Genomic DNA, 26,362 nt, shown 5'->3' with positions numbered 1-26,362 from the left:
GAGCTCCTTGGTCAGAAGGAATCTTTCTTTTTTTCTTTCTTCTTTTTTTTTTTTTTCCTTTCTGTGAGGCAAGGTTTCTCTGTAGCTTTGGTGCCTATCCCAGAACTAGCTTTTGTAGACGAGGCTGGCCTCGAACTCCCAGAGATCCACCTGCCTCTGCCTCCTGAGTGCTGGAATTAAAGGCGTGCGCCACCACCACCCAGCTGGAACATTTATTTCTTGCTGCAGTTTCAGTCTTTTAGGTAACACTGGCTGAGCACCTACTACGTGCAAGATCCCAGGCAAGCTTCTCAGGTTGTAATAGCAGCTGAGGTAAAGTCTCTACCCTCTGATACAACAGTCTGACATTGCTTTGCTAGCAATATAAAAGGCAAGTTACATGGTTCGCACGTAACTCTGAAATGATAACTTCATAGCCGAAGTCTCACTGGAACCCTTCTGGGGCAGACATTTAGATCTTTGCCGTGGGAATCACAGTGTCCTCGTAAGGAAGGAAGCTCGTTTCCATATTTTGTATAATGTGTGTAGACTGGAGCCTTAGGGCAGAGCAATTACAGTCTGCGAGTGTTAATTAATTATGCCTATTTCAATGCAGAAGCAGAGCAGGGGTGGGCTTGGAGCAGCGTCCCCGCAGCCTGTGGGATGCTGGGCTCCACAACAGGGCTGTTGTTCTGCCCACTGTTGCCTTTGGCTCCCTCTTGGCATTGATGCTTAATTGCATTCCAACTGGGGAAGTCTGAACCTGTCTGCTGAGCCTTCCTGGCAGGTGTGTAACCAAACGTCTCCGGGCCTCGCTGGTTTGTGGGGGCCAATTAGACCTCACTTCCAGTCAAATGTTCTACCTGATCGCTCCACCTGAGGCATCTTGCTCAAAGTCCCTCTGCTTCTGGGGTAAGTCCACAGGAGGACTCAGACACGCTCGGGAACAGTTTGTAGATCTTGATTGTTCATGGTTTGTTGGTCACTGGAAGTTGTCACTATGTTGATAGCCTGTGTCCCAGTTCCTCTGTTAGGGCTAAGTCTTCCCCTCAGCCCCACCCGGTACCTTACATGAGCTTTGGGGTGCTGAGATTATGGGGTGTTGAGAATATTGAGAGCTGGTGACCTCGGAGAAGGCTCTGGGCGAACTAAAACCATTGCACAATTGAGAACACCAGGACAGCTCATGCAAGCCCTTACCACACATATCGTAGGTAGGATCTTTCTGCCAGTGGCATGAAGCTAACCCTCCACCTTGGCTCAGCTGCGAAGTGCTGGGGAGGCACACATTCCCCACATTCCTCCTACCACCAGCCAAGACCCTTCCTGCCTCCTGGGGATAGCACCTCACTGCCCTGCCTTGCCTTACATAGTTTGAATCCCAAGGCTGCTCTGCTTGGCTTTTGGCTCTGGCTTTGCTCTTAGTGGAGGCTCCAGTCCTGCTGGGCCTCCCTCCTCATCCTTTGTGCCTCAACCACCCTAGTTCTTCCTTAGGACCCAGATACCTCCTGACTCCTTTAGCTAAACACAAGATGATGCAGCTCAAACCCACCCATAGCTGTGCTAAGACAAGGACCCCAGGTTCCTGGGTCGTATTTCTGCCTGGCAGTCTCCCTGCTAGAAGAGAAGCCCTAAGCCCCCAGAATGTGAACTTTTCCTGGCATTAGGTAGGATGAAGTTCATGATTTCTCTGCAGAAGGCCTGATTCCCTTTCCTGAGTGGTCCAGCACTGTTTCCACAGGGTTGATTGAGCTGAATGTTGAAAGTTATAGCTGTAGTAAGTGACTAATTGTGTGGCCAGAGGTTAGATCCTTGCATATGCTTAATGCTCCCCAGACATTGTGAAATGGCTACTGGCCATGGCGTTTATTTTTATTATCTAGCAGTCTATTAAGTTGAATCAAGTATGGCAGCTTATTCTAGCACTCAAGAGACTGAGATAGGAGGATTCCTATGAGTTTGAGGCCAGCCTAGGCTAAATAGTGAGTTCTGGGCTAGCCTGGGCTACATAGTGAGTGACTTCCAGGCCAGCCTAGGCCACAATCTGATATACAATTTCCATGGAAGAAATTATTTTCAAGACAATATCTGGATGGGAAGAGATAAATCGTAAATAAATTGAGCAATAAGAAGATTAATAATAAAATATCTACAGAATATTGATTTGGGGTGATAGAATGAGGTGTATCTAGAAGACTCCTTAGAGCAAAATGCCAGGTAAGGCATCTCTGAGGAAGTGATAAAATTTGACTGAAAGGGATCCATCCATACAAAGATCAGAGGAAAGCAAGCTCCAGAGAACGGAACGGTGAGAGAGCAAGCAGGCGGCGAGCATCTTGGCGCTATGACAGAGGAGTCTCCAGCGATGGGGTCTAAGAAAGGACAAGAAGGACTCAGCTTCAGCTGAATGGAGGAAAGACAGCAACCAGGCCAGGTTAGTCATATCCATCCTGGAGAACCTCGGGGGTGGAGTCTCTGGGGGCGGGGCTGACAGGACTCTTATGAGTAGATCAAGAAGATCCCAGGATCTCTAGATGACAAGAATGACCTACCAGAAGCTCCTGCCTGCTCAGATTCAGGACGTCTAGACCAGGTGCTTACTGGAGGATCTAGACAGTGGCAATCTCACAGGAAGGGCAAGGACTGCCCTCCTACCCCCAATGCCAGAGGAAGCCTTTGGTTTCGAATATTTTAAATTACAGTCTCGACGGGCAAAGCGTAACTAATTCCACAAGCTAGAAGGTCAAATAACTTGAAAGCAGCCCAAGATGAGTAAAGTACATTCAAGTGGCCAGAAGTTCTGTTTTCCCTGCTGAACTACCTGTGTCAGCGGGAATGAGAACTGAGGGCTGGGGCTGGGGGGTGGCGGGGATTCTGAGAGCAGCCCCACATCTGAATTTAAGTTGTTTTACCTAGAAATAAACCTGAGGCCTGTTCTCATGAAAACTGCCACCTATTCTCTACGGGCCCCAAACCCAGACTCCAAAGGAAGTCCTGCTTTGCCAACAGTCACCATTTCTCTGTGTTTGCTAATTTCGCAACTCAGTGTAAAATATGAAAATGCCCAAAAGGGTGGATATGAGAGAACAGGACCTTCTGGGAGCCCAAGGTACTCGCAGATCCCTGAATGTTATCATGTACTTATCCCTAAAGTCCATACTGTTTCTTAGGGTTTTTTTTTTTTTTTCCACAAACAGCAGTAAAGTGACTCAAGCCAGTGACATGATCATGATTCCCAGAACGGGGAGTGTCCCCCGCCAGCCAGACACAGGAGCACTTTTTTTCTTTAAGTTATGACTCTTTCTCCTCGTCCTTAGTCACACGCAGTGACTCATTACTTCGAAGGGCATGAAGAGTTTACCCGTGGCTATTGAGCACTCCTCGCTGCTTCGCTGAAGGAGGAAGAATGCAGACGCGGCTGAGTCACTATTTTCAAGTCATTTTTCAATTTCACCTGGGGCCAAGGTTTCCTGTACCCATATAGTTTTATTGCTTTCCACATCACTCTGATTGTATTCTTTGCAGGATAATTCATTCTTCTGCTTGGGGATATTAATAACACACAATATTAGTGTGGAGAAATGGTAGCAAAGTCCTCTCAAACAGATGTAGAAAAAAATGAAATCTAGTGAGGTTGAGTAACTCACATTCAAGGTCTAAAAGAGACAGCTTAGAGGGGAGGATTAGACAATTAGAAACCTTAAAACCATGGCAGAGCTTTGTGGCTTCAAAGAGAACTATTTCATGTGGTTCTCAAGCTGAAAATTGTTGAATTAAATGGGTCTTACACATCTATTATAAACTCAGCTTCATTACACAGGTGTATATTCATGTACTTAGTCAATAAAATAGTTTAAGTACACTATGATATGAAACACATAGATGCAAGGGCCTTGTCTTTAAGAATCCTTTGTGTTGCTGGATTAAAAAAAAAATAAACAAACAGAAACTTCTGCATGAAGTAGTTTGTGGTGTGTGAGCAGAGGCCAAATGAGAGGTGCAGATATAGGTGCTGGAGGTCGAAAGATTTCCTCCTTGAAGTAGTCAGTCTGCTGAATGATTCCCGAAGGGCTATCAGGATATGAACGGGGACACTCAGGAATAAGGCACTTGGGAAGCAGGAACAGTAGGCATCAAGGAACAGACTGGGAAGCATTAAACTGTCCACGCAGCCAATCAGACTGTTTGGTGAGAGGTTTGGTAAGGACACGGAAGAAATATAGACTCATTGTGTCACTTGCTGGGGTAGAAGCAATACTGAGCAACAATGCCTCATGTGCAGTTAGGGTATCATAATATTTATTATTACTATTAGCATGAGTCAGGCTGGAGCTATCGAAGTTGATAAAGCATCTCATTAAAGATTCCCTAGGGAATATGAAGAGGCATTGAGGTACATGCATGCCCACTGAAGTACCATCACAAATAGTTAAGGGTGTACCCACAGTTTGGTACATTGAGCCTCCTCTGAAAAGGCTCAACCGCAAAGATTAGCTCTTTACCTGAGACTCTAAAAGTAACCTGAGGTCATCCCAGCACTGCTGAGGTTAGTGGATCTCAGTGAGTTCCAAGCCAGCCTGGTCTAAACAGTGAGTTCCAAGCCAGATAGAGCTACATAGTGAGATTCTACCAAGACAAAAACAAAACCCTCAATGGTCAGGAGATGGCTTCAACTGAGAGGGCACAATGGAGAGAAAACTGGAATGGTCATTGAGAAGTTCCCTTGGCTGGCGATGTGCTTGTGTGTGGTCCTACAATGACAAAACCCTGGCTTTAAAATATGAGAATGTTTCATGGAATGAGAGTCTAGACTCATTCTCTCGGTGTCATGAATAGAATCGGACCCGTTTTCAAATTCGAGATTAACTATGATATTCCCCATTTGTGTGAACCGATAATTTCCTGAACCTTGGTTTCCTCCCCTTTAAGGACTGGGTAGTTGTGCCCTTCAGAGCATTATAAACATGAAGACAGACACGCCAAGCAGCCAAGCACCCAGCACACTGGAGGACCATCCATGAATCACACTTAAACTTAATCTTATTTTTGCTAAGTGTTTATAGTTATAGTTCATGAGGCATTTTTGAGGGTTTTCCAATAGCTTCATAAGCTAAATACAATTATCACCAGTTTTAGAGATGACAAAGCAGACGGAGACACACTGAGCATAAATAATAAGTGGTAGTAGGGGTTGAGGCAGGAGAGTGAGCCCAGTTCAACAGATTTACTCTTTAACTGCCATTTAGCTGGGATGCCTAAAATAAATCAAGTTATTCTTATAATTTTTATATAGCACAAAATTAGGACTCAAAAAGGCAGTTCTCTTTGATCCCCACAAAATAGGTGTGAGAGCTCTAGGCAAGACTTTTAAGTCAATCAGTGATTTCTTGACCTTCTACTGTCTGTCCAATGCAACACTGCCAAATGTGACCACAGGACCCACGAGACATGAAGAATCTAAGTGGAGACATGTGAGTATCAACTATGCATTGGATTTTAAAAGTTTAGCATGGCTAGTTTTTTTTTTTTTAAAAGAACATTAATTATCTTAGTTTTTAATTTATTATGATGAAATAAAAAAAATTCATGCTTCCGTTTACTTTCTTATGGTACGACTTCTAGAAGAAGGTCACTTGCACATCTGGGTCAGGTCTGTGGTGTCTGCTATCTTTCCATTAGACAGAGCCGCTGTGCTTCAACCTCTCGCTTTCCAGAGGTGCTTCTGGCTTCCAGATCCCCTCTCTTTGATTCTAATGACTCCCTGTGTGGAGAGCAGAATTCTGCTCACCTACTTCACAGTAAAAGGTGCTGAGTGCTGATGGGTCCCCAGCTGACAAGGAGAGTCACACAGATGGCCGTCATCCTTCATGAATCCGTCTCACACTATGGCATTTATTTTACAAGGACACACGCTAATCATTTACCTAGAGTGAACTGAAATCCCTAAATAACTCAGGTGGAAAAAAAAATAATAAGAGGGCCGAATTCCTGTGTTATTTATAGATAGGTCTGCATTCCAGTTACCTGAGTCAGCCCCCTTAGGAGAAGGTTTCCTTATTCTGCAGTTGACACAGGGAGATTTTGATCTGGGTCATACTCGGAATGCTTGTACCCCCCACCCCACCCCCGCCCAATTCTAAGGTGCATAAGGCCTTATCCAGGCAGTGGGAAAATGGAGATAAGCAATGTTAGCATTCACTCAACACAGCCTTTGTTCCTTCTGGCCGCTCCTTGTGCAAATATGGCTTTCAGAGCTCTTAAGATCTGAACTGCCCACTTACGATATTGATGATGATTCCAGAAAAATATCAGATCCAGAGTGGCCCTTCTTCTCTGTATCTGCCCGGGGCTATCCTAAGTACTGTCTGAAGATGGAAGTTTCCTTATTATCCAGGTTATCAACATAGTGGAGATGGCCGGGTGTCAACTGCTTGGTAATGTATAATCCCACCCATCTAGAGTTTTTAACTCGTAAGAACAGCTCTAATTTCTATGATGCTATTTGTCCCTCCTTACTGTCTATGAGATCAGAAGAAAAAGCACCATCAACATTAGAGGCTAACTCAGGGATTCATCTAGATGGCAAGATCGAGGCATCTGCAGCCCCCAGGAAGGTTTTCTCCTGTTATATCCAAAGCACAGAGGTGTTAAGAAACCTCTAGCTCACATTACTAAGTGGAGGTCAACTCCATTATAACTCAGCACACTATGACATGGCCTTATTCTAGGGGGAAGAAAGACCTACTAAAATGTCTTTCATACTTATATAGATCCTAATCCCAAATCTCAATCATTGTAACATTGATTTTTTTTTTAAATCTAAGCAAACAGAAACAAAAGACAGGAACTATTGGATTTTTGATAATTGCCAATATCCTTGAACAGCACAAAAAAGGTTTTATTTTCTCTGCAGGAATTTTTTTCTTTCTCCATAGGAATTTTTTTTCTTCTCTCTGAGGTAGACATTTAAGCAAGAGATCACACCAAACAGGGCCAGCCAAACAAGTCATCTTTGAAGGCATTCGCCCATGAGTGGGAGCTATACAAAGGGAAGGTGTTTCTGCGCCCATATAATTTCATATTGAAGGGCATAGATTGACAACAAATTATTGAAGATAATAGGTAATGCTATAGATAAAAAGTGTGGAGGAGGGCCAGGTGTAGCAACAAACATAACTTTATGGTTAGAGGTCACCACAACATGGGGAAATGTAATAAAGGGTCGCAGCATTAGGAAGGCTGAGAGCAATTGCTCTAAGAGGAACTGACGTCATGGGGCGTCACCTGGGAAGGGGTTTAAATTCGCTTTCCTGTAAAAGCCAGTTAGTTCTCTTAATGGGATTGGTTACCGCAGATACAGCTGTTACTAAGGCGGCCTGGCCCTTCCTTCAGTCTCTTCCTTGTGATTTCTCTTCTCGAGACTGCACTGACTGAAACTGAGCTGTGTGATGTTACAAACCAAGTTTTGAGATCAAGATCGTCGCCAGAGCTCGGACTTAACGGCCTCCAAAACGGTATGGTAATCCCCAACCCCATCCCTGGCCCCTTTATTTTATAAAGCCCTGGTCTTGGCTTTAGCGGCATGAAATGGAAGCAGGAAGTGGCTAGACCTCTCTCTTTGTCTCTGTCTTCAGTACGACAGGCTGCTGGACGAGCAAGGCATCCATGGCCAGTATGTGGCTAGTATATGGCCAGGACAGTTGTTGAGGGTGGGGGGTGAAGAGCCTTCCTAGGCACCTACATTGCTCAAATGAGTGATAACCCCTCAAGGGTCAACCGGCTTGCTCATCATGATGAGGAGCGCCACCAAAAATGGGTGGATAATTTTCAACAGAGGGACCAGCCGTAATGGGTGAAAACGGGATACCTGCGCCAAGGCCTAGAAAACTATATTGCCAAATGTGTAACATCAATGTGTGGATCTGCAAACCCCATGATTCCCGAGGGGCATGGGAGGGAGCGGGATATGAGGACTGAAGAGCCCCCTGTAAGTTCAGAGGCATCTGAAAGGGTGAGAGAAAGCCAGGCCTTGGAGCCAGCAGAGCCTGTCTGACCTGTAGCTCTCCTATTCTGCCATAACCACTTTGAGCCTTAGGTTTTCGCACTGCACGGCTCACATATAAACAATAATTCAGACCGTTTTTAAAGAGCAATTGAAATGTGCACGTAGACTGTGGTGTGCTGTGAAATGCGAACCGCGCTTTATGAGATCGCCTTTGTCTGAGCTGGATCACCTGCGCTAGGCCACGAGCGCACGGGACTCCAGCAGAACCAACCACCTGTTCTCACTGACTCTTCAAACATGGTCTGAACAGCTGCACCTCTTATTTTCATTAGGTGTTGGTGCCGAAGAAACAGCAAAAACTGCATGGAGGAAAGCCGCGGCTCTTGATCCTAAGTACTTCATAATCTTCCTAAGAACAAGAGACTTGCGAGCAGGGATTATATCCGAGTTCCAGAAGGTCAGTTCAAACTAGACAAGGAGGGCAGTGAAGAGGAGACAATAGGTACGGGACAAATTGTGGCTGTGGTGGGTGGGATTCCAGCCGTATGGTTGGAGCCGTCACTCATGTGGAGCTGTGGTGGGCCAATGGGGTGGGAGGTGGTCCCTGAGAGACTGGAGAAAGCCTCCCCCTGCAGAAGTAATTTGGTGGCAGATTGTGGAAGTTCCCAGACATCAGCAGGTCTGAGATCATGCACACTTCTTGGATGCCATGTTGGGCCTTGGGATTGGAAGCCTAAATGGTTCTATCTAGGACCACCGAGAGCGGTGTTGTTGCGCAGACCGAGAGCGGTGTTGTTGCGCGGACCAAGGGCGGTGTTGTTGCGCAGACCTCTAGGAGGTGACCTGTAACTCATATGCATTGTAGATTTGCACATTTATGAAGACTGTCTTACGGCCACTGAAAATCAAGTGTCTGGGAGGAGAGCGACTCTTGTTCCCATTCGTCCATGGTGCTCTATGGACTCAGTTACTTCTACCCGAACTCTGGCAGCACACACGGGTCATGGTGATTAATCAGAACCCTGCCTTCTCTATGGCCACAACCCTCCCTTCTCAGGAGAAAGGACTGGTCATGTTCTTTCTCAGGAAGGGAGCCCTGGCGACAGCTGTCTCAGCCTGGTGGGGCCCGTCCCGACTCGTTTCTGTGAAAGACAAATGAACTTTTCCCTTCCTTGAGCCTTCTTGTTTCTTCACCACTTTCTTAATACTTATTTTCAAATTTCAAATAAAATGTTAGCTTTTAAAAATGAGATAACACAGCTAAAAAGCCTATTTGAAGGGTGCTACTTTGAGTTTTGAGTTTGCAAAGAGCAAATGGTCTGCCTCCTTTTATTAGGCATTCTTCCCATTCTGAGTGTTTGTGCTCAGTGAGGATCCCAAACCAGGCCTTTTCCCCCGAAGCTTCCAGGCTGACGGGAAATCCCAGGCCTTTGCAAAAGGAAGTGAGGTCATGTGGAAGGGGAATTCTGGAGAAAGATCACCTGCAGTGGAGAAAACTTTCTCCTCTCAAAGGTGTGGACCCGACTGGCCTATCTCCTGCTTCACTGAGTCTTGTGTTCGGTGTCACAGAGCCTGGGTGTTCCCTTCCGGACACCTGGCAAACGCACGTTCTGCTCCCCTCCCGTTGTGTGCCTCCTGCCTTAAGGCCCTGCCTGAGATCAGGGACTGCCTGTTCAATTATTATTCCTCAGCACACTGCCCTGTGCATAACATGGCATTCCCACTCGAATATGACATCAGGACATAAATGATGTGCAGGGGTCCCTGCACAGCAAGGCAGGGTTCTCTGGTAGATAACCGGTGAGCTTAGATGAATAGAGGACTGGCTTTTTGTTGGTTGGTTGGTTATTGTTTTGTTTGTTTTGCTTTTTGTTTTTAAAGGATTGGCTCATCCAACGTTTGTGGCTGGCCAATTCAAAATCTTCAAGGACCTAGGAAACCTCAAGCAGCAGTCAGCAGCCGGAGCTGTGGTTTTGAGTCGGAATTTGTGTCTTGCTTTCAAGGCCTGAGCTGATTAAATGAATGCAGGTTGCATCAGGAGCAATCTTTAAAGTTAGCTGATGGCAGATGGCAGTGACAGCTACAAAGTACCTCCCTGGGAATATCTGAAGCAATGTTTAAGTTAATAACTGGGTATTCCAGCCTAGCCAAGTGTACGCTTTAAGCTGAGCCTCGTACCCTGGGTCACATAAACACTACCAACAACCCTCCCAGTCCTTCTCAGATACCACACACACGAGTGCCGGGAAACAGATCCGGTCTTACACTGTCACCACAGCCAGCCAGGTGCCAGCACCACTTCCAACATGCTCCCTGCCTTGGCATAGAGGAATTTCTAGTGAGAGAGAGAGAGAGAGAGAGACTGCTCAGAAAGCAGAATACAAGTTACAAACTTCTATTTTGGACGAGATAGCCTTGAGTAACTTAAGAACATATCTGAGGTCAGCTGGGCTAATATTACAACCTTAGTTGCCTGCAGAAAGAGTTTAAAATACTTCCAATAAGTGAACTGTGAAATGACCCATATGCCTTCATGACAACAAATGTCAAAACACCCTAGGCCGTTTGGGTAGCTGGGGAAAACCCTGCAAGGCAGCCGCTTGCCTCGTTGCTTGGGGGTTCCGAATGCCACTCAGACAGCCTGGTCCCTGTCCAGATCTTGCTCCGAAGTCCTTTGGATAAGTTCCCTAAGAAACTGATGGAGGGACAGATGACAGCCTTGGCTCGGGGCTGTCGGCTGCCTTGCCCCATGGTAAATGCCACTTGGGCTGAGCACAGACACAGTCTATTTCTGGGGTGGTAGCATGGCATCCTGGTTGCTTCCCCAACAGGTGCAAGCAGACCGAGAGCATCTGTTCCCTTCCACAATCCTGGCAGCTTTTCTGAGGTGAATGCCCTTCCATGCTCTTCCCGGCACTATGCAAGCTCTAATTAAAGATCAGACTTGTGGCTGCATTGCTCACACAACAGTGGTGTTATGGATTTTACCTCTTATTCTGGAGTTCAGATCATTCAAGTAGATGCCAGGATCCCTGCATTCCAATGCCACACGGTCAGAGTCATTAACAAGACTCCAAAGCTGAGCTTGGAGTCTGATGTTGCATCTGTTCCTCGGTTTGGGCATGTAGAGAAGCTGAGGAGGGCCAAGGTTCTTATGGGAACAGAAAAATAGTGGGGATATGCACCTGCCCTGTCTATCAGTATCTGATGAGTAGGGAGAAGGAAGCTTCAAATGTTCAGACTGCAAGGACCCCAGAAAGACGCACCTCAAAGCTCTCTTGGGTGTTTCTTAGGCGGGTGGGGTGGAAAGGCTCACTGAGAAGCTATAATTTCCACCTTACCTGCTTCCACATTGCTTAATGTTGATGCGTGGAGTATTTAGTACTTTTATAATTGAAAATAAATCTGGCTTCTAGTATCCTTGATAACCCTGTAAGAGTCCAAGAGAATCCACTAGCCCTGCACATGAATATCCTTGAGACACTGAACATATTTTTTGAGAGAGTAGGTGACTCGTAAGCTTCTGTGGAGTTTGGAAGATCCACCTGTTTGGGGGGGGGGGGTCGTTCATCCATAGCCTCTTGATATCTCTGTGCTAGGAAGTCTCCTGCGTGACCACACTTTTGTCTGATTGAGGTGGGGCGGGGGTTGTAGATGGTAGTAGCCTTCCGAGTGTACAGTTGCCAATAAGATGATGTAGCCAGGGACTGACACAGGACTTAATTGCCCTGGGGAGCTGCAGCTGGCTGTGGCTGGAGCGAGTTGGCATCCGCCTTTGCAGAGCACAGTCTCTGCAAATAATTAACCAGCAGAACTCCTGATTCTCTCTAATTAAGGAAGAGGAAGCCTGGAATCTTCAAAGTCCCCGAATGTCATGCTGCCATTGTGTCAGGATTGATCTCCTTTGTTCTAGACCGAGAAGCATGCCTCTCTTGCCTCCCCTAATTCTTCATAAATTGAATTTTTCTATTACTCGTTGTGACAGCTAGGGAACACGGCTTCAGAAATTCACCCGCAGTTCGTGCCAGTATTAGAAGCCTGAATAATAATAATTTTTTTTAAAAGAACCATAATGGAATGGGTTTTCTGTGTCTGACCCAGAATTAATCATTGGGAAGAGACACCGAAAGGGACTTGTTAATTAGCGCTAATGGATCTTGCTAGGTAGAGGCTGAGTTCCTGGGAGTCTGCAGGGGGAACCAGGGAACTCATCCTCTTCTCTGGCCATCTCTATATGCTGCTAAGATCCACGGCGATGGGATGACAGGAGACAGGGATTTGTGACAGGGGACACCACAGAGCTAAGTTGGAGCCAACCAAGGCTGCGAATCCTGAGCAGCTTCTAGGAAAGAAGTGGGAGTGGTGGTTATCGGTGCTGGTGACCTTGGGGACTCATCTGGACTACAGTGAAATCTACCACAGAAGCCAGAGTAGGACCTATGAACCCCTGTGCCAGGTCGTGTCACTCACTGTGTGCTCCCCACACCCTGGGGATGCAGGCTTCAGACTTCAGCTTCTCAGGGCCTACCTGTCTGTCCATGGTCCCCTCTACACCCTCATCTCCCCTTTGCTCCTCAACCCCTTGCATTACATCTGTATCAGTTTCCACCTTAGGGCCTTCGCGCCGGCTATGTGGAGCATCGCTTCTCAGCCGTGAAATACTTGAGCCGATACCACAGAAAGGAGAGCCCTCTCCTCACTCTTCGGGTCCTGCTATATTTTCATGTTATTTGCACCACACTGTGTAGCCCCCTTATTTTTCACGTCTCTCGTTGAACCTCCGCAATTCCTCCCGTTAGACTGTGCGCTCCCACGGACAGGATCACATCTCTTTCTTTTGCTGTTGTCTTCCCAGCACCTAAAAGCAGTTGCCAGTTCAGTACGTGGTCACAGAGTGCATGAGTCAGCTGGGACACTTTGGAGCGACCGGGGTATGCGTGGGGCCTGTGTGTGTTCCTTCTGCACGCCCGCACAAGTGCTGTGTAAAGGCCGCTCCTTTACTCAAGCGTCGAATGGAGTACTGCTGTTTTCTTTGGCCACCGAATGCTAATAATTAAGGCACACGCCATGAGCTACATTAAATAGTACTTAGAGTGCTCGCCTCTTCCTGCAACTTCCAGGAGGAAGGATGGTGCTAATGACACTTATCTAGAATGGGGTTCCTTAGTGTTGTCTCTAGGGGCGCAGACCCTTCCACAGTCCACAGAGTGAGAGGCTTTACTGAGTAATGGTGGGGGATGGAACAGGAAGAACACCTTGGAGAGAGTTGAAAATGAAGCATTCAAAGGCCTTTAAGAGGATCAAGGATCAGTGTCCTGTGCATCCTGACCAGCCCCCAGCAGAGTACTGTGGGCAGAGATGCAGGAAGGCCCCTGCTACCTCCGTGCCAAGTCGCTAGGCTATAGATTCCCATTCTATATCTTTTCCATTGAAGAATACCAGGTGGGCCCTGACATATAGCTGTTAGTTTCTAAGAGTCAGAAAAACCTGGTCTAAACTGCAGCAGAGACAGACAAGTGCCCCGAGGACTGGACAGAGTCAGGCTGCTAAGTTCTGGTCTGTCACGAGAGCAAGCCTAGGCAGAGGAAAATCATCAGGCAGCTGCTCCTGGGCTGGGCCCTGTCACCACACCCAGGCTCTCGCCCTGAGTCTGCAGCTGCTAGTGGAGTCACTGGCCACTCCTCTCCCACACTGTGATTTCCTCGGTGGTTTGGATACCGTTTGTCCTCAGCTAAACTCCTGTTAAAGTCCTGTTGTCAGTTTAGTGGTATAGAGAGGTGGTGAGTCTCTACACCATTAAAGAGTGGTCACAGGGCTCTACTGTCCTGAAGGGATTAATGTGAGTCCTAAGAATTATTAGTCATCGTGAGTAGGCTGTTGTGAAGTCAGTTGTGACTCTGTACCCTGCCTCCCTTCCCCTTGCCTCAGTTTATATGACATGTGTTGAAAAGGACAAGGCCTTCACCAGAAGCCAAAAAGAGATCCATCATGTCTGCTTGGACTTCCATAAGTAGGAATCAAAATAAACTTCTTTGCTTTCTAAATTATGTGGCTATGGTTATTTTGCTAGAGCAATGGGAAACACACTAGACCAGTTTCTAATTCAGCCATTTAAAAATTATTTCTTATTTTTATTTATATGTATGTGTGTGTGTGCCTGTGTTAATTTATATGCAAGATGTGCATGCATATTCTGGAAAAAGCCAAAGGGCGTCAGATCGTTTGGAAGTAGGGTCCCAGCAGTTGTGAACCTTCTGATGTGGGTACTAGGAACTGACCTCGGGACCTCAGGAAGAGCAGTGAGCGTGTGCTATGCTATTAGCTGCCGAGTCTTCTCTCCAGTCCTCAGCCTTGCTAGTATCTTACAAAACTCTTCTACCTTTTCTCTTACGGATAACTTTTTCTCAATTGGAGAGAAAAAGGGAAGGGCCACCAAGGTCAAGGTCCTTGCTTCGTTTCACACAACTATTAAAACAAAGGACATAGATCTGTACTTTGACCACAGATCCAGCTTCTAGCACAATGTGCTTCTAGTCAGAAGGACACCTGTGCTATTTCCTGTTGAAGACACAAATAATTGTTCTCACAGAGGGAAGGAGAAGGGTTTTACTAATCTACAGTGAATCATTACTAAAGTTGTCTCTCAAAGTTAGAGACTGCTCAGAGGTCAGAGCTGAGAACACGGGCTAAGTCTCATGGACATAAACAGAATGAATGCCTGGAGCTGGAGCTGGCTCAGAGAGAGGTCAAGAGTATTGGCTGCTCTTCTAGGGGACCCAGGTTCAATTCCCAGCACCCACATGGTGGCTCATGATCATCTATAATGAGATTCTGGCATGCTGGCAACACTGTATGCATAATAAATAAATAAATCTTTAAAGGAAAATACATGACTTCCTGTATTAGATGTCTGAAAATTCAAGCCCCGAGGCTATTTGAAGTCTTTCTCCAAAGTCAAGTTAGGCAGAGTGTCCTGGTTCTCTGGAGGGAAGACAAAATTGACCTTCCCCCCTAGACCTGAGACCAGAACCCTGAAATTTCTTCCAGACTGCACCCCATCTGAAGCAGCCTGGTGCTCCTACAGATTGATGACTCTCATCTTCCTAAAAGGGATGGAGAAGAGCCAGGCAGGCTTTCTGGTAGATCACTAGCACGCAGTACATCACTACATCACTATAGCTAGGCTTGTCCTTGAGTGACACATCATTCATCAGCCCCGTGTTTTCCTGAAACTGCCCATTTGCTGGAAAACTGAAGGAGACTTGTTCCTCAGTCCTCACCCACAAAGAATAAGGCGGAGGCTGCTGATGGCTGTGGAACATGCTCTTGACCGTCACTTCCACAGTTAGCCCTGAAGCCTTTGCTTGCTCAGTTCCCATGTCAGTGGCTTGGCTTTGGTGAGTGTCTGTGACTCTTATGTGTGGTGCCCTTCTGTTTCCTGCCTTTACTGATGGAATAAAGACGTGAAGGCAGGACGCAAGCTGCAAGCTCCAGATGTCACTGGTTAAGATGCAGTGATTAGCTGTGAATTGGCCATTTGGCTCAGGTAAGATGGAGGGGATCCCCGTCTCTGTGTTTATTCTCTTCCAGAACATCAGCATAGTGATGCCCCTTCCATTTCCCCCGCAGTTCAGAGAGTGACAAGACGAAGGACCTTTCAGGTTGCTCAGGACTTTGCTTGAAAAATAAAGTATTTGCTGGGCGGTGGTGGCACACGCCTTTAATCCCAGCACTCAGAGGCAGAGGCAGGCGGATCTCTGTGAGTTTGAGGCCAGCCTGGTCTACAAGAGCTAGTTCCAGGACAGGAACCAAAAAGCTACGGAGAAACCCTGTCTCGAAAATCAAAAAAAAAAAAAAAAAAAAAAAGAAAAATAAAGTATTTGTTAATCAAGAGTGCAAAGCTCAAATGAATATGGGGTCTGAGAAGGAAATATGAAGGAAAGAATTAATGAGTAAATGAATGGACAGATGAATGAATGGATGAAGCTATGGCACAATAGCATCCTTAAGGTATATTTTTTCTACCCAGACACATTTTCCATATTTATTTCTCATATATGAATAGATGAATAGTCTTTCCTTCCCTGGCTCAGTGGCTGCTCATGTGTCTCTAGCTTTCTCATTTTCAGTAAAGAATAGAGTACCACCCTCAGTTCTACAGTGGATTAAAAGCCAGGACAAGTGGTAACTGACACTTAGTTCTAAGAGGTAACTGAGGTCATTGGAAGAGTCACAACGAAGTGGTAGGGATTGCATCCAGTTGGAAGGCGTGTGGATAGGGAGAAGAAGCTAATGTGGACCACACTGCTTTCTTGCTGTGTAAGAATGGGCCCCACTAATATCCTGCATCTTCAGTATTCTCTGCAATACTGTGTTTGCCCACTTCATAGGGCACGTTGCCATGTCTCTTCTAGTGTTTCCATTTCCTGTAAGTGATGGAAGGCTTGTGTGTGACTGTAGAGGTGTTTGTTGTTTGTTCCCAGGAGGCTGGGAAGTGCTTAATCAGCTCTCATCTGGACAAACAGGACCATCTCCCCAAGGTCTGTTCAAACTTACATAGGGTGGCATGCGTTGTGTGGTGGTCGTTAAGGAAGGCATGTCAAACCTACACGCAGGCTTCAGAAAGACAGCCCAAAAAAGCCTCTGTAGTAGATGGCAAAATGACCCCCAAACCACGCTTTTGTGTACTTGGCTTTTTTCTATTCTTCCTGTCTATATTCAGTCCTTCATTCTGCCTTGGGCTGTGTGATAAAGGAACTCTAGCAAACACGTGCAAGTAGAGACCTGAAGAAACCTGAGGCTTGGCCACGACTGCTGCGGTGTATCCATGGATCCACCATGAAAATAAGATCAAACTGACCAGCGTGGCCACACAACTGAGAATCCATACCAGCAGGCAGCCTGTTCTCCATGAGATGTGCATGAGACTTGGCCTGTACTCATAATCTGAGCCCAAAAGAGACCTATAAAACAAACCATGCCCACTGTGCCCAGCACAAATTGTTAAGGATTTTGAGCAAATAAATGATGGTTGAGAAAAAAAAATTACATGACATGCTATGCTGAGCAAACCCACTGAAGGCCAGATTTTACCTCCTGTCCTTAATCTGCTCCATGCTGAGGTCATAGTAACTTCATAGCCATATAGAGAGCACAGGAAGCCTGGCTCACTCTGCCTACTGTCCCCAGTCAGCCTTTCTGGACGGCTCTGATAAAAGGCCTGATGGCACTCCAGGAATGGCAGTGGTAGACCTGTGCTTGTTTCAGAACTGAAGCTGAGTTGTCCAGGTTTGGCCTCCAGCCACACAGGAACTTGTACAGATGAGCCACATGTATAGATATTGAGTGAGTCTGAATGCATATGTGAGCTGCGTGTGGTGGCTCTCCCTGGTCCTTGCTTTGTTTTGTTTGGGTTTGGTTTTGCTGTTTTTGAGACAGGGTTTCTCAGTGTAGCCCTGGCTGTTGTAGAACTCACTCTGTAGACCAGCCTGGCCTTGACCTCAGAGATCCACTTGCCTCTACCTCCTGAGTGCTGGGATTAAAGTTGTGCACCACCGCTGCCAGACCTGTGCTGTGGAACAATGGTTTTACCCTGTAAAGATTTGTTTCTTGTACTTGCTTAATAAAATGCTGCTTGGCCAGTAGACAGGCAGGAAATATAGGTGGGGCGACCAGGCAGAAAGAAGAGGCAGAGCAATGAGAACAGGAGGATTCTGGGAAGCAGAAAGATTCAGTCTGCTGCTGTCACCCAGACGCAGAGGAAGCAAGGTGTGACTACCTCACCAAAAAAGTATTGAGTCATGTGGCTAACACAGACAAGTATTATGGGTTAATATAAGTTGTAAGAGTTAATAAGTAGCCTGAGCTACTAGGCCAATCCGTTTATAATTAATGTAGACACCTAAGTGTTTCTTTGGGGCTAAATGACTGTGGGACCAGGCGGGAAAGAAACCTCTGTCAACAGGCCTGTCTCTATCTTAATAGCCCTTTGGTTCCCAAGTCTTCCAGCACTGAGATGGACTCATGAGGCAGCAAATACCAGCCCCCAACACATCTTGCTCTTTCCACCTTATGACCCCACTCCTTACACCCCAAGATTTTGCCAGTTGCTTTTAGCAGCAATAATTTTTGGCAGTACAGATGTAGAGCCATAGACCTTGAAATCAAGTCTATAGTAAGTAGAAGGAAAAGTCAAAGCAGGAATTTTTTCCAAGTATGTTTCCTTTGATGATGCTGGCTCTTTTGTTGGAAATGTGCATTTTTATTCATATAGCACATCTGTTTATTGCTTAATCTTAGGTATGTCCCTAGGTATCTTGTGCACAAAATTCAACATTGAATTTCTATATTAAGACCCCTACATCTCAAAGGAAAGGTCCTGTGAATGGGGGTGGGGAGATGGGGGTTGTTGTTGGAGGTATAAGAAGAGTCTACAGTGTTCTGGAAAGACCCATAGGATGGAATGACTAAATGTATTCACTGTGGAAACTAACTGGAGTGCTTCCCTGAACTCTTAGGCATGTTGATCCCACTTACTTGGGAGGTTGAGGCCTGTTGGGCTACAGAGTGAGTAGGGGAAACTCTATCAAAAAGTGATGGTCCGAATGAGTACTGAAGGAAAGCAGACAAATCCCTTCCGATGTATTGTACTCTTCCTCTTCATCTCCCGTCCCTAATTCTCTTTGGACAGAACTAAGGAAGAACTGTAGACACTGAGGAAGAGTAACTAGGAATGTCCAGGTTTCAAATACTCTTTTCACAGCCAAGGTGCTGGGGTCTGAAATCCATGTATTAGAAATTTAACTTAGTAGTGTACTAGTGTGAAAAATGGGATCTTTACAATGTGTCGGTGACACAAATAGTGTACTAGTGTAAGCAATGGGATCTTTACAATGTGTTGGGGACAGAAGGCCTGCTTGTTGTTTCTGAAAGAGTGGGCTCATTCTGGTTCCTCAGGGAAGGAGGAGTGGCCTCTATTTCTCCCGCTCACTATTCCTTGCTTTGCCATCATGGAATAACCCAACAAAGAACCCGCTGCTAATGTCTGGCCCCCTTGACCTTGAACCTCTCAGTCTTTACAACTCAATGCAAAACTTGGCTGTCCGTTCTAAGTGTCCCAGCCTGTAGTATTCTGTTAGAAGCATTAAAACGGACTAAACATACTGGGGGAATCTAAATTTGGGAATCATATAGATGATGAGGACCACTGAAGTTGTTCAAGCAAGAAGAGAGTTTCCTGGTCTGTAATGGGCTTTTTGTGCAATTCTATTTCCTGTACTGGAGCTGGAACCTAGGGTATCACTCCTGAGTCGCAAGCTTTCTACTGCTGAATTCTGTTCCAAGTGCCTTTAAAAATAAACTGGCCCAAGTTAGCCCCGAACTCACTCTGCAGACTAGCACACCTCAGCCCATGACTCAGTGAGATAAAAAGGCCCAAGCTCCTAGGTCTGGGCTCTGGTCGATAAATTCAGCTCTGCTCCTCAGATGATGCTGAGTTTGAGGCCTGGAGAAAGGATGAGCTGCAGTGATGGGGGAGGGTAGCAGGAATAGGAGAGGAGAGGGCCCCAGCAGACCCTGGCCTATGAGCATAGATAAGGCCTGGTGGTGGCTGTGGCTGGAGGCTAGGGATGGCAGGAATGAGGGGAGGCAGGGTCTGAAACAGCCTAAGATTTCCTGCGCAGGCACTTGGTGAAGCTATTTGATGAAGCAGAGCTGTGGGGGGTGGGTGAGCTTTGTTCTGTTACACACCAAGTTCATTTTAATATCAGAGTGTAATACACCTGTATACCTGCCGTTGGGCTCTCCAAAAAACTAGGATAAAGTGGAGCAGAGAGGTCATCACGCCTAGGACAGACAGTTCAGAATGGCTGAGTAGTAAAGTAAATGCTAGCAGCGTGAAGGGCAGTCAAGGGCTTTCGCTTGGGAACTCCGACTGAAAATAGCAGTTTGGCCTGGCTGGATTGGCAAGGCTAACTGGGCACCATGGCTAAGTGTGAGCATTAGCCATGTGAGCAGCCTGGGTTGGTCCCCAGATGACCTTGGTCTAAAGTTAGCAGACACTCAGAGTAGCAGTAATAGCAAGAGACAGCTTTGGAAGCATATTTTGTTTTCCAGAAAGAAAACGTGGTCACAAGCAATAGAGTTCCCGGTGGCTAGTCCTCTCATTGACTAAGGGCATATGCTTCTATAAAAAATTAATCATTGTTTTTTTCTCGAGTCAAAATACCTTAAACATCTCATGTAATTTAGAAGAATCAAAATGTAAGTTCTTCCCCTGGGGAACACGTCAAAGAAATGCCTGTTTGCATACCGTTATTGGTTTGCATAATTTACCTTTTTGGATAGCACAATAAAAGCAAGGCTTCAAAGCCCAGAAGGAATTTATTCCTTAAGAACTAGTTTAAAAGTCCCTGGCCCTTTGGGAGTCTGAGGATGCGTGAAGGGTGTACTGGGTTTGGATCCTCAGATGTAAAATTCCTGCCATCATATAATCCTTCATCAGCACACGTAGTGGTAAGTGCGCTTTAGTATATGATGTCTGGGGAAAATATTGAGGTATTGCAGATAGTAATCATTTTACTTCTAATTTGAACTTCAGAGACTGCACTTCTTCCTGGGAACACAAGAGGGCAGAAGTCAGAGAGAAAAGGCTGCCCTGGAAGAGGGAGCTCCGGGAAACCAGGAAGGCTTTTTTTCCTTTCTTTTAAATTTCACCAAGGTACACAGCTTAGGCAGATACTAATGCTTATAATGTGGCCAAGTGACTGCATGGTTGGAATTCAGCATTCAAACTCCTATGATCTGCTGTAGCTGTTTAGGATCCACAACAGCAAGGAGAAAGCTATTACCCTCCAAACGGAATGAATCTATATTGTGTTCGTTTTAGACAGTTTGAGAGCCAATACAATATAGTGTGTCTATGAGTCCTTAATTTTAGGGTATACATTATTTAGATGAATAACCTCTCACAGATATTGAATTTTTCAAAGTGCAGTATTGGTCTTACTCAGAGTTCTCACAGTGAATAGCAACGAGACCAGGCAATCCAGGCACTCCCAGAAATGTGCTCTTTGTGGATAGCTAGGATGGATGGGCTTCCCTTCCCGGTGCCCCCATGGTTTTCATGCACTAGCTGAACATTAAAACTCTTTTACATAAAATCCAGAGACACTCTGGTTAACTCATCCTGTGTCATTTGCAGGTCAATGCCAACAGGTTTGTCTGTCTGTTTTTTTCTCAATTAAATTCTCAGTTGATCATTCATTTTGTGCCTTTTGAAAAGACTAGAGAGAATCAATAAAGGCTAGTCTCATTGTCCATTTGAAAGAAAAATCACAATGACCTCAATCGTAAGCAAATATCTTAAAATCTTCTTTAAAAAGACCATCAGATTAATAGTTAAAGCATGTTACCAAACATAAGAATTCCTGTCCTTTGTCTATTACAATTTTTCGAAGCATCTGTGAATTTAGTGTAGGACGGGTCACGATAAAGCACACTGAGCTACTATGAATTTGTTCTTTTATAAATCTTGGGGGTCATATTTCAGGGTTCCTAAGTGCTAAGAAAGTAGAAATAGCATTATGGTTCTGAAGTAGAAATGACATCATGGATCCCCAAAGCAGAGTTGGTCTGTAATGATCAATGGCTGGGCAGGAAACACTCAGCTCTAAAAATTCAGACTTGCATTTGTCATGCAGAAAACTTGGTCCACTTACCTCTCAAGGGAGCCCCTCTAATCTCAGAGAGTGCTGACATGCGTTACTGTACCCGTGAGCAAAGTCTTTGGCAGAAGTGCCATTGATCCTGGGGGGTAGTGAACAGAATCAAAGCATCCTGTTGCCACCATCCCTGAAAAAGTGCATTCATGTGAATGTTTCTCCCACCGGCATAATGAGACAGCTCACGAAGGCATGTGGGTGCACACCACTCTGTGGAGATACCGCTGGTGAGTGACAGAGCGCCTGGTTGATTTACACAAGCCCCCAAGTGTGCGGATGAGAATAGGTTAGGTTTAGATTGACGAGCAAATGTGTAGCCAGACTTCTGGCTGACAAATGGCAGAGCTATGTCAGCGCATTCGCTTCCCTGGAGGGAGACCAAAAGCGCACCAGGATCAAGTTCACTCTTAAAGGACACCCAAACCTAGTGGACGGCTGGGTTGGTAGAGCGCATATAGACAGGACCCCTCCCCCCCAATATCATTGGGAGAGTTCATAGCTGAGTACATAGCCAGGCCAGGGACAATGCTTGCGGAGCATCCTGGGGCTCTGTGTGTATTCATAGTGACATTCCTTCAGAAAGGTCCTGCTGTTTTCAAGACAAATCTATTTTATTGGCAGCTTAGGTTTAAACTCAGTGCTCTCTAAAAATGGCCTGTTTGGGTAAACCAGAAACTGAAAATAACAACTGATGAGACTAGTGTTCAAAATGGTGCCAAAGCAGTAAATGGGCCAGATTGGATTAGGTTTATTTTGGCTAGGCACAGCTGAGAACAGAAATGTCCAAACAGCGTTTGTCAAGAAGGGTGAACTATTCCGATCACTCTTTCTAGGCTGAAGTTGAAAGGTCAGGTCTCTAAGATAGTAGCATGACATTGATACCAGACACTGTTTCCTGAGCTCCTGTGGCATGCCGGGAGCCCCACTCCGCACTTGCTGTGCCTTGGTGTATTTATTTCCCACCCTCACATCATGGAGCAGAGCATATGGTCTTTACTTTAGATGACTCTGCTGTTCAGAGAAGTTAGTTGTCCTGTTCAGAGCTGCACAGCACTGAAACTCAGGATTTAGACTTTATGGCTCCCAAGCCCTTTGAGTCACTGCTGATTGAACACGCAGTGTGCGTGCTGATCAGGTTTAGCAGCTTGTAGTCTCTGCAGGGTTTGAGGAATGCTGGAGCGAGAACAGAGAAAGTCGAGAGAGCTGGATTTGAATCTAGACTCCACTGGCTGGGGCATCTTAGAAAAATTCCCAGCATCTGAGCTTGCCCGTCATCTTTCAAAAGTGGGGGTGGGGGAGGGGGAGGAGTATGAGGAGATGGCTAAACCTCCCTCACATCTCTCTTCATTTCAGGAGTCTTCTATCGGCTTTTAAGTTTCTGTAATTGAGGCATGTATTTGGTCTTTTATGCAAACTTGGATGTGAGGAAACATTTTCATTTGAAATTCAAAACCTGCTTTCAGTTTTGCCCCAGGAATGCTACTCTTCTCTGTCAAGCTCGCTTTGGGTTGAGGTAGCTGTGGCACAGAGACCTTCCATCACCTAGGTGAAAGGCTCCATTTCAGAGAGGGCGTGGTTTCACCTAAGTGAGCCACAGAGAGTCCTGGAAGATGTGCTGAAACAGGAAAAAATTATCTGTGGTGGTTAATTTCTATTGTCACCATGACTAGATTGGAATTACCCAAGAGAGACACCTCCGGGCATGCGTTTAAGGGTATTTCCAGAGAGGGCTAATTGAGGAGAGAGAATCTACTCTGAATGTGGGTAGTACCATTCCATGCTCTGTGGTCCTGATCTGAATAAAAGAAAAAAGAGACAAGACATGACATCAGCCTCCAGCTCCATCTCCTTCCTGGCTGTGTGTAGCATGACCAGACACCTCCACTCTTGCTGCAGCACCTTCCCAGCCATGATGGGCTGTACCCCCAGACCATAAACTCTTCCTTCCTTAAATTGCCTTTGTCATAGCAACAAGAAAACTAATTGCTACCTACAGAGTTTTACAGCATCACCACTCGATTTGACTTTCATATGAAGATGCTGCTGTATCCAAGGGGTTAGGAAACCACATGTGCACATAGTCGTGCTCATTTTGTGTGCTTTAGTCTTCTTTTATAAACAAACAGGCTCTATTTACTGTATTCTCCTTTTTGTTTGTACATCAATGCACTCTGAGGTTGGGATAAGCTCTCTCTCAGTGTACCAACTCCACCCACAATTTGTGCACCCCCCACCCCACCCCAGTTGATAGAAACATATACATTGGCTCTCTCACCAGGACATGGGTCACCCCCAGCTCAGCATTCTTGAGGCTTAAATGACATGGACCATGCCATTTGGGGGGTGCAAAGACCAAACATTCCTTTGATGTTGTGCCTCATGACACTCACTGACTAAATCCAAGCATTTGCTGTTTGACCAGATGCCAAACGCACTAGACTGAATATCTGTGAACTTACAGATAGCTGGATGCAAAAATAAGACCAAACCTCTCAGGAAGATATCTCCATATTGCTTTTGGAGGGATAGGTGGAGTAAAGTTTTGATTAATTAGAAACTATTTGAGCAAGATATTTTAGCTAAAGTATTATACTTCAAAATTTCAAATAATCTCATCTAAAGCATCTTATAACAGTTAATGTTGAAAATATGTCTTTGATTTCTTTCCAGTCTTTTTGATATTTTTGTGGTTGTTACAAATTTGGATCAAACAGAATATGTATTTTCAAGCCCCATTTATTCGTCTATCATTACAAGAATATAACCAAAGTATCTTTCTGCTAGGAATATATAGGGAGCATAAACTCTCATTTCCTGAAAGTTGGGGTTCATTTCATTTACGTTCCACTCCAAATTCTCTATGTGGAATTATTGAATCAAAGGAGACATAGTAAGTGCTCATTGTCATTAATATTCATTGGAATTCCTTTCCTAATCAGTTGCTCCATATTGTCCCCAAATCTCTGTTAGATAAGCTGGTCTTAATGTCTCCATTTTTATTTTATTTTATTACTAGGTGTGTGTATATGCACACACACATTTTTTTTCAATACCTGCTGTCTACTGATGGCACCTAATAGCCTGAAGAGCCAGAACACGCTTTAAATAGAAGGGTTGTTTGAATGTCCATCCTCTGAATTCTTCATACTATAGGGATGGCAAAACCAATAGTTTTTAGAAGGCTAGAAACTTAGAAAGACCGAATCGCCTGCATCTAACTGCTGTCCGAAAGGAACTGGTCTTGTTTCTTTTGAGTCCAGACTCATTGTGCTCTACTATACCACAACAGCCCCTTAAGTAACAGCACAGGGCTAATCTAACAAGCCTTTCAAGCTAGACTCAGAGAAGGTCAATGCGTATAAGGATGAAATAGACAAGCAGGTCTAGAATTGAAAATGACCAAATGGGATTGTTTCCTCCAAAACCAAATACTTCACCCCAAAGAATGAACAAATTTTATTATTTTAGTCACACCTTTTTATTCCTCCATATGTGCATTAAAATTGTTTTTTCTTTCAAGTGCCTAAGAGTGTTTTAACTAAACTCGGATACATATGAGTAACTCCAGTTAGAAGTTGTTTATGCATATCTGAAAGCAGACTGTGGCCTTTTTGACTTTAGCTTATTAAACACAAGGAAATTCATAGTTAAAATCCTACTCTTAGCTCCTCAGCCAAGATGGGAATGGTCCCAGCCGTAAAACATGACAGACATGCCTCAAGTTCAGCAATCTGTTGGAATTGTCAAGTGTGCTATTCAGGTCACAATAAATCAAGACTTCACCTTCATTTATCAACATCAAAGTTGCTTAAAAGTGTGGTGTGTGTGTGTGTGGTCCTTAATGGTAAGGAGGCAGACAGATTTTGCAGCCAGCTGAAGCAGCATGGGGAAAAAGACAAACACCTTCTAGCTGGGGGATGTTGGATGTCCCCTGTGAATCATGAAGATCATTCTTGGGAGAATGATTTGGCCGCTTCCTTATTTGCTGGGACGAAAAAGGGAAAAACCAGTTTGGAATCTACAGTCCTGTAAAAGGCAAGATCTGTCATCACTACCCTCCCAGTGTGACTATGGCTTAGAGGACTCAGCCCTTCTAGCTACTAGAGAATTTTTGTGTTTGAATGGCTTTATGTGAGCTGACCAGGAGGTTGAAAACCTCAGCAGATAAAGCACATGGTTTATCCAGTCCCCTGATGAGTATTCAAGACAAGCAATCAGCAAAGCAGCAACAAATGACAGGTATTTAATTTACAAAGATGCGGTTCAGAATGTAGCTGGAAATATCATGCTGACATCATCAGTTTCTTCTTGCTAATTGCAAAGAACTCAAGTGTTCCATCGTCTGGAGGCTTGCGCAGGAATGTGAAACTGCTTTGGTACACCGTCAGCACCGCAGAGCTGCTGGTTTGGACTTGCCCTGCCTTTGAAAAGAAAAGATGGAGGATGCAGGATACATTTGTAGAGAGGTCCAGTCTCTGTGGGTCCCTTGCTTTACAACCGAATTTTAATTTTAATCAGTGGAAAACCCTGAAAATAAAAATGTACTACACAATAGCTTGGAAGCAGCTCCCAATTCAGAGCCCTATAATGAGATCTCTACTTCGCCAATGTGTTTTCCTAACCATTTGCTTGAAAGTCAAGACAATAAATATGCAAG

General features: G+C 45.2%; 1 protein-coding gene across 1 annotated transcript in view; it reads right to left on the bottom strand.

The window, feature by feature from the left end:
• Itgb6 (integrin subunit beta 6) overlaps positions 1 to 21,917 on the bottom strand; it is a 119,950-nt gene extending 98,033 nt beyond the window's left edge. Inside the window, exon 1 of the mRNA XM_057755175.1 lies at positions 21,703 to 21,917. The gene's annotated coding sequence lies outside the window, so the exon portion shown is untranslated. The remainder of the gene's footprint in view (positions 1 to 21,702) is intronic.
• Positions 21,918 to 26,362: the final 4,445 nt, after the last annotated feature.

The sequence above is a fragment of the Chionomys nivalis genome, chromosome 22, assembly GCF_950005125.1.
Source record: "Chionomys nivalis chromosome 22, mChiNiv1.1, whole genome shotgun sequence".
NCBI lineage: Eukaryota > Metazoa > Chordata > Mammalia > Rodentia > Cricetidae > Chionomys > Chionomys nivalis.
The sequence above is the reverse complement of the archived record's forward strand: the minus strand, read 5'-3'. Positions and strand labels throughout refer to the sequence as shown.